The sequence below is a fragment of the Maniola jurtina genome, chromosome 19, assembly GCF_905333055.1.
Source record: "Maniola jurtina chromosome 19, ilManJurt1.1, whole genome shotgun sequence".
Taxonomy (NCBI): Eukaryota; Metazoa; Arthropoda; class Insecta; order Lepidoptera; family Nymphalidae; genus Maniola; species Maniola jurtina.
In genome coordinates, this window is record NC_060047.1 from 1498565 (window position 1) to 1506110 (window position 7546).

Here is a 7546-nt window from a genome sequence, read left to right on the forward strand (position 1 = left end):
ATTTCAAACTGAGGTTGAAATATTAGAGCGTACCTACTTTGACTTTCAGTAGAGTTAAAACGAGACAGATTTACGTGAAAGACACCTGTCCCGTTTTAACTATGTCTAAACTCTGAGCAAAGTCAAACTACGCTCTAGACAGCTCTCTAAAATACGTTTTTACTAAACTCAACTAAGGAAATCGTATTGGTTGTTTCAGTAATACCCAATGGGTATAAAATAAATGACAAACATTAGCTAAAATAAACACAACATGTAGATGTATAAACTTGGTAGAATATTAACTCCACCCGTTTACCGATTTGAACACCTCTTTTTCAAAATAGGACAAAGTACTTTTATCAATGATACGCCTAACTAATAAAAGCTAACATGAGTTGTGAATTTCAATGACGTTAACACTCCCCTTTATTTACTAAAAATATTAGCAGCTATGAACAAAACTCGTTGACTAGTATTGCGTCTGCGTTCATTTCAGGTTTTTTTTTATTCAGATACAAGTTGGCTCTTGACTGCAATCTCACCTGGTGGTAAGTAATGATGCAGTCTAAGATGGAAGCGGGCTAACCCGGAAGGGATATGGCAGTTTTTACTAAACTCACACCCATTTAGTTTATACACGGCATCGTACCAGAACGCTAAATCGCTTGGTGGCACGGCTTCGCAGGTAGGGTATTAACTAGCCACGGCCGAAGCTTCCAGGCAAAACTAATACAATAAAACTTGTGAACGAGTTTCGTTTATTACTTTTAAGAGCTGGCAACATTTTCTCATTACATCTAAGTCACTAGGGTGTCCCCTAGTAACTTGTATGACAAAATCTTTTTAAAGTTTCGGATGATTTTTTTAAAGGCAAAATGTCGAAAAACCCTTGAAAATTATTAGTTGCGTAAATAAAGCACTGAAAAACAATATTTTCTAAAACCCCTTTCTCAATGATTGTAGGTAATATCAAAAACATGTAGGGTAGTAATACTTTTTAGAAAACTTTGCTTTTGTTACTCAAAATGGTATATAAAAAATGGTTGTATTCTTTCAGGCAAATTCATTTTCACAAGATATTGAGAATGAGGCTCTAGTCAATTTTAGCGAAATTCACTGAAAAAAGAAAAAGAAAGTAACCGCGCAAATACCGAAAAGCTTTTTTATAAACTTTTAAGAGCCCCTTAAATATTACGGTTGAAATCTATGACTTTCTTTAGACTTAAGTTTCAGTTAAAACGAGACAGATTCATGCCAGCGGTATAACGCTGTCTCGTTTTAACAGTGTCTTAACTCTGAGCAAAGTCAAAGTGCGTTCTATAGATCTCAACCTAAGTGTAGCCAGCTTTTCAACGTTTTATTACCTGAATAAAATGCTAAAGAACAAGTCAATCTAAAAAGGCGGCCCTAGCTTTTAAGAAGCGTTTCTGTATTCCGAGTTAAGAGAGGTCTTAAAACAAAGCATAAGGTTAATGAGGTCTATTTGATGAGACTACACAGTAGAAACGCAGACATATGTACAAAACAACTATGCGCACAGATTTTATCTATGGTCAACATTGATATAAAAGAACCAAAGATACACATTTTTTATAGAACTGTCAACACACCTCTCTCATGTAACCAACGTTATCTGGTAGAATATGTAATACTCCACATGCAATAAGTCCACCAAAAGTAGAATTTATTCTTTGGTTATCTATCACTACTTAAATTATAAATACAAAATGTATGTGTTTATTAATTTTTCCTTCAATCACGCTGCAACGGAGCAATGATTTGGCTTGATTTTTGCATGCATATAGAGAGAGGCCTGGAGATCGAAAAATCCCATTGGATTTTTAAAAACTTGATTCAACGCGGATGAAGTCGCGGGCGGGTTGTTAAGTAATTTAAAAATTAAGCTCATACACATATGATGGCACACCTATCAAATCCTGTATTTCTTAATAGATCTAGTCGAAACTGTCAAGAATCATTAATTTAACACTTGTCTTACTCTATATGATACTAGCTGATGCCCGCGACTTCGTCTGCAAGGATTTAGGTTCTAAAAATCCCGTGAACTCTTTGATTTACCAGGATAAAAAGTAGCATATGCACTCTCCAGGTCTTGTAAAAAATCACGTTGATGTGATTGAAAGGCGAACCAACAAACAAACACACTTTCGAATTTATAATATGGGTAGTGATTGTTTATATTTACGCTGTTAGCACACTGGCGCGTTCACATGTGGTGGCGATCATTTATGGCTCTAACACAAAGGCGTCGACGTTTCGCTAACACTTGCGAAATACATCAGTGTGCTAACAGCGTAAGTTTTCTAACCGTAGTTTGTTTCAAGAGAGGGTGCGATAATATAGTTCAGTAGGTGGTTTTAGACCTACACGTTTTGTATTTAAGATCCCCCAACCGTGAAATGAAGGGCTTATTTTTGACTTATCGCTGTCAAAAATTATATCTTTAATTTTTTATATCAATGTTGACCTGTAGTGAGGTGGTCCGAGACTTAAACAATTCATCTGGCAACACTGACGATTCAACATTTAATTTTTTCTCCATCAATAATTACTTATTCTTATAATAATTAATTAGTTTATTTATTATTTAACCGAGTTCAGGGAGTGGTGTGTGTTAAGGGCCCGTATACTTTACTGAAGGTACAGCTCGCGACGCGTTAAAACCCAGAAGTTTTATGATTTAGGCCTAGCATTCTCGACTTGAGGCTATATTACTCAAATGGATAACTTCTCGTCCAGTCTACAACCCACGGTTCCCACGGTTTTGATCAAATCAGCCTGTTTGCGTCCACTGCTGGACATAGGCCTTCTCAAGAGCGCGCCACCACACACGGTCATTCGTTTTGATCACTGACCTCTATCTCTCAAATGTCACTTGAAAGTTCACAGTTTGCAAAGACACTATACTTAACGACTTTTTTCTACATTATTTATCAAAGTCTTAGCACTACAAAATCTATTGAAAATGTATTAAATTGAAATAATATATTTCCAGCCAAGACAACATGGCGGGAAGCTATCCCTATTCTTAGTTTGAACGCATTATATTTTGTTTGTTTTTTTTTTCAGCAAAATATACCTATACTTTGCGCGCGGAATAAAAGCTGTCATTATTTTTTTACTACATATATTTCCCGACAGGTCGACATGGCAAACGTCACTCACGCTATCCCGCATTGGGTTAGCGCGGGTGACGTGATCCCCCCGCCTCATATCCCGATTGCCATGGTCGACCTGTCACATACTATAACTCTTTTGGATACATCTACAGAAATGATTATTTCTTTCATTCGAACAAGGTTTTTTTGCGTCACACTGTACCTCAGTATTGAATAAGAGCCCTTAATGAAATAGAAAGAAAAATTACAACTAATAAAAATTTATTCAAACACTAAAAGAATGACTGGCCTAACTGAGATAGCCTAGGGTTGTCTGCAAACTGTCGCATAATTAAACGTGTTTTAGACTTTTTACCGCGTCAGATCTCTTACCGTGCATTTACATATTCGCCCTCTCGTTCGGCTCGCACTCGTTGTCACTCTCAGGGTGAGACCTTTGCTTAGACGTAAGACAGAGTTAAAACGAGACAGAAGTATATCTCACATAAATCTGTCTCGCTTTATCTTACGTCTAAACAAAAGTCAAAGTGCGCTCTATAGATCTCAGCCTTAGCGCTAGTCTTATGTAGCGATTAACGATTAGGAACCATTCCCCTACACAGAACGAAAAGACAGTACTCAAACGTTAATCGGACTTTGGTCTATTAGTTCGGTACGATCCTCGGAGCAATCTACAAACATCTAGGCAATCTCTCTGCTCTGCATGATGCGCAATGCGTGAACGAGTGAGAGAGACGGAAAACATCAGCCAATTTTACAATACTAGTTTGTGATTTCTGCACAAGTAATATAGATTCAAATGTAAAACCAACTAAATCTAAAGAATTGTATAGCACTAATTATAGTAGGTACTATGCATTAGAGTAAACTAGTGCACTGCTTGAATAAAGTGTAAAATAGTACCCAGTTTGAATTAATGACTTTGGCTTTGACTTTGATCTTTTAGATGATCCAGCAGGCACAAGACTAAACAGCGCGTCACTCTAATCTCATCACTGCACGAATGCAAAGACTGGAAACGAACGTGTAAACATGCGCTAACGTCTCGCCTCGTCCTTCGTGCGAATGTGTAAATACACCGTTTGTAATTGTTAAAAGTCACTTATAAACAGATTTAAAATTACATTTTCGTTTTAAAAGCTTTCGATTGTAGTTATAAAATCGAATAGATAGTATAAAAATATAGGAAGGGACTACGAAAATTAGCCTCAAACTTTTCGTTTTAGCGATAATCTGCAGACACAGTAAAACATCGACAACACAAAATAGAGAGTTTCGGTAATAGGTTTTCTAAACATTTTTTAATTCATTATCAATATATTTAACTCGAATCTCTATATTACACATCTAATATCCTGACATGTATGAACAATAGTCCAGACCAAACGGAATAAGGGGAAGGGAACTAACCTAACTTGTAAATGTACTGTGAAACTAAATAAACCCTTTGCATTGCTATACAATACATATTATTATTATAGGCCGGGAGACAGTGGCAAGTGTTGGTGAGATGCTTGACAAAAGCCGAGTTTGTACAGTACCTTACCGTCCATCAGATGAAATAACTTTATTCATGTTTAGTTTCCATTCAATAACTTTAAAGCTGACTTTCGGATGTTACCTTAAATGCCATTTTAACGACATTCCGCAAGTATACTGGCAACCATTTAATCTGCTGGTTGGTTCATAGAGGATTTATTGGTTATGCGACTTAAAAAAAAATCGTACATCATAATTATATTAATAAAATGAACGAGGAAACGGGCAAGCGGGTCATCTGATGTCACGATGGTAAACGATGAACATTTGCAGCACCAAAGGAACCGTCAATGCAATACCAACTTTACTTTAGAATTTTTTTGATCCGCCCCTTGAAATTCCATGTTGTAATCTAGTGGGTGCTGAAGGGAGTTACTTACTATTTCATAGCACCATGCTATTTTTGTGTTATAACAACGATTGACGGATAAAGCGTAATGCAGTCTCTAATCAGTAAAAGTCTTGACATATAAAAATAGCCATACAAGTTGACCTACATGAAATAATTTTGGTTTATTTTTAATTCATAAAATGTGAATCCAGCATAGAGCAGCTTACATGTTTAACGTTCCATATTCAAGATAACGTTAAATGACTGTACTACGAACTTTCAGCCTTTCTAAAGCATCTCTTCATAATATCCGCTATCTCTTCAGCTATTTGATTAAAAACTATCAAATTTATCTATGTAGGTACATATTCCGGGAAAGAACAGAAATTTGTGCCATAAAGTGACGTAAATATAATCCAATGTAGAATCTTTAGTTTTACACAAAACAGCTGTGGACATTATAAAAAACAAGGACACATGACCTTAGCATAAAAGGGAAGAAAAAAAAAAAAACAATTTTTGTCTATGACTCGCTCCACAGCAGAGGCTAGAGTATTAAACATTAAATTTCTTAAATTTCTGCCTTAGTGATACCCCGCCTATGTTTTCACCTTATGAGGGCGCTGCCAACTAAAGCAGAACGGAGCGGAGATGCTTTCAATAGACCAATCACATAATTGAAAGAACGTAATTAAATGATCACGTGATCTATCAATAATCTGATTGGCCCGCTCAGTACGTCTCCGCTCCGTCACGTTTCAGTGGACAGGCGTCCTTAAGGTGATCGCACATAGCCGCAAGACTAGCAGGAAGCTGAAGAGTCGCAAAAGGCGCAGTTTTCTCAAAATTTGCTCGTAACGTCAGCGCACAGATTCAAATTCAAAATGACAACTTCATTATTGAATAACATTGTGTTCCAATGTTACTTAAAAATTAGTGGTAGTAAGTAAATAAGTAAGTATGCTACTCTAATTCTGAGGACTTACATAGTGTTAATATTATACGTGTGCGGAACCCTTCGTGTACAAGTCTGATTGGCACTTGCCCAGTTTTTTAACCTGTGGCCTGGTTTGGCTCGTGTGAACATACCATTACAGGTCCTGCGATGTGCGATCACCATTAACCTACCATCGACTTATCTGTCTACAGACAAGCATTTCTGGTGATATAAGCATGTTTTTTACAAAGCGATTAAAATCTATGGCTCAAACATAGACCGGGAAACCACGCAGTATAAAGGTGTCTTCGCACTACCCGCTTTTCGAGACGCGTTTATTTTATGTACAAAAACAAGTTGTCAAATAATCTAGAGCAGTGCGAATGCACCTTTATCTAACAATATTACTAACCAATGTTCACTGTAGCGCATACGAATTTGTACCTTATTATTTTAGCAATACAAACCGTTTTTGCTCGAGTAAACATCGGTTAGCGTTTTTAAAATCAGCTCTCTATAAAACTCAACCTTGCTTACGATGTTGAGGCTTAAAACTTTTACTTTTCAAATCTTCAACATAACGATTCATATATACAGGGTGGTAATAAAAATATAATAATAAATAACGAAATACAATTGAATTACAATTAATGCATTTAAATTATTGCCCAATCACATTATTCCAGACCAGAACATTGCCATTATTACCGCAAAGATCTTTGAATTCTGATTTCTCATAAACTAAGGGCCTGTTTCATAGCCACCAAATAAAGTTTATCTGACAAATGTCATTTTGACAGATTTCCAATAAAAAAACTGCCAAAGCGTCAAAATTCGACAGATAGTTTATTTGGCGATTGCGGAACAGGCCCTTAATAATGTACGATTTAAAACCTGAATTTGAAAAAAAGAACAGAATTGGTGACTCAGATTTTAGAACCTAAGAAAAATCTAGTTGAGTAAATTGTCAATACCTTCAGGTTTCATCTTTTTGGTGTGTCAGTACTAAAAATTTGCTAATAACCACTCTCAAATGTCTTTAAACAGACTCTAGAACAAAGGTCCGATTTAAGGAAAATCTGCGACTTTCCTGGGTAGGACATGAACAGCGCCATCTCTGAGGCTTTTATAAAATACTCCCTAAAAACTTCATCATTTGTAAAGAAGGGATTTATACAAAGTTTGGGAGATACTGGTTGCATTGCAATACAAGTTTTGAAATTGCAATAGTGCTTTAGGTATAGTCCATAACTGAATAGGCTCTTACGGTAGTGGAGCGGTGCGGAACGGTGACAGTTGTTACAAGTTGACGAATCACTGAGTTGATATCAATGATAAGAGAGAGTGGATTTGACCTGCAACTCGCTCCAATGGGCGGGACTGCAATAGGGATGTTGCCTATGCCAAAAATAAACTATTAATTCTCAGTGATTATCTAATAGAGAGTCTTCCAAAATACGTAAAATCCACGCTTTTTATTACTTTTGAGTGTAATAACCATTTTAAATTATCGATCAAACCGAAAAGGGACGTGAAATCATTGTGACGTCACATGTCAGTATTTCTCGCTTGAGTAGAAGCTCGCATTTTACGCGCGTGTTTTGAGGTTTGATAAAA